We start from the raw sequence: 2,078 nt of genomic DNA, 5'->3' as shown, positions 1-2,078 counted from the left end.
TTAATGTTACTTCCAAAATTACTTGTACAAGTGCCCAGTAAAAATATTTGTCATCTAGAGGCGAGCGACCGCTCGTGGGTGTTATCATAATATTGTTATAACTTTAGAACTACTTGTTGTCTAAACCTGAAACTTTCCCAAAAATGTCCGTATATATTTGCCTTTAATGCTGCATTAAAACAAAACTAAAATTTTAAACTGCATAACACAACTTTTGCATTTTTAAAAACCACCTCCTTAATTTTTATAAAAGTGTTAAAATATTTTTCATTTTGTTTTAAATAAATATTAAGAAGTTCAGTCGGACTCATCTTCTTTAGAATAGAATCTAGTTTATTGTGTACAAATTGCAAATCAATCGATACACAAACGTCTGAGATATAGCGAGTTTAAATGAAAATTTCGCAAAAATTTTCCGCAATGAAAAATCCGATTTTGTGGCTTTTTCGACATACAGGCATGAGTAAAAATTTGGTTAAAATTAACTGTAAATGTATTTTTGAATAAGGTATCGATACAATTGGTTTGAAATCGCTACACTTCATTTCAATTTTGTTTTTTTACTCAGCTTGTTGTTTTCGCTGTTGTTGTCGCCCATTTTTGCGAGAAAAGAATAACGGACCTGCGCATTGCGCAACCTCTTATATAACTATAAACCTTGATACAAACCTAATGACATTTATGCATTGTATGTATGTATGTGATTACGTTCCACATCAGGAATGGACACAGAGAACGTATATTTATAGAGAAGGTCCAAGAACTGTGAATGCCACATTTTTCGAGCGAACAAAACTGGCGAAGCGCATTTTAAGAGCGACAAATATTTGGAATACTTAACAGCGAAAGCAAAATACAAAGCAGAAAAGAAGAATATTAACAGAGCTAAATCTCACGAGAGCGTTTGGACTGTTAATTAAATATGAATATTGATGATTTTGTGATATTTTGGAAAGTGTAAGATTTTTTGTGAAAATAATTGTTTTAGTAAGAAAATTAAATTTTTTCGTTGATTTGTATAAGTAACATGCAATTAAATCGAAAATATTATATAACATTTTCCGATTTTTGTGATATTTTTTTAATGATTGCAAATAGAAAACTCATAAGTGTGCGTTTTTTGTGAAAACATTTTTTGACAAAAAAAAATCCTCTTTTCCGGTTATTTCTACAAATATCGTGAAAATAAATCAAAAATATTATATAGAATTTTTTCGATTTTTGTGATATTTTGTTAGATTTTCAACTTAAAAACTTTTTTGGTGTAAGCCTTTTTTGTAAATAGATTTGTAGGGAAAAAAATTTCTTTTCGGTGATTTGTACAAATAACGTTAAAATAAATCGAGAATATTATATAACATTTTCCAATTTTCGTGATATTTTCAAGTAAAAAACTGTATTGGTATTGGATAAAAAAAAAATCATTTTAGATTTTTTTAAGGTCTCTCGCTAAACTAGGCCGAAATTATTTGAGAATTTTTTTCAAATTTTCGATATTTATGGAAATAGCGAAGTTTTTGAACCTTTTGGACTTAGAAATTTTTTTGAATAAAAAAACAAAACTATGAAAAGAATTATTTCCATTTTTTTGTAGAGATCTCCTTAAGCTAAGTCGAAAGTCTGTATGATTTTCTTTTGTATTTCCGATATTTATGGAAATAATTAAGTTTTTAATTNCTTTTCGGTGATTTGTACAAATAACGTTAAAATAAATCGAGAATATTATATAACATTTTCCAATTTTCGTGATATTTTCAAGTAAAAAACTGTATTGGTATTGGATAAAAAAAAAATCATTTTAGATTTTTTTAAGGTCTCTCGCTAAACTAGGCCGAAACTATTTGAGAATTTTTTTCAAATTTTCGATATTTATGGAAATAGCGAAGTTTTTGAACCTTTTGGACTTAGAAATTTTTTTGAATAAAAAAACAAAACTATGAAAAGAATTATTTCCATTTTTTTGTAGAGATCTCCTTAAGCTAAGTCGAAAGTCTGTATGATTTTCTTTTGTATTTCCGATATTTATGGAAATAATTAAGTTTTTAATTATTTTCGACTTGGGAACTTTTTTTTTTAAA

The sequence above is a fragment of the Rhagoletis zephyria genome, unplaced genomic scaffold (genome assembly GCF_001687245.7).
Source record: "Rhagoletis zephyria isolate East Lansing unplaced genomic scaffold, Rhagoletis_zephyria_1.1 Rzeph_scaffold_03000, whole genome shotgun sequence".
Taxonomy (NCBI): Eukaryota; Metazoa; Arthropoda; class Insecta; order Diptera; family Tephritidae; genus Rhagoletis; species Rhagoletis zephyria.
The sequence above is the reverse complement of the archived record's forward strand: the minus strand, read 5'-3'. Positions refer to the sequence as shown.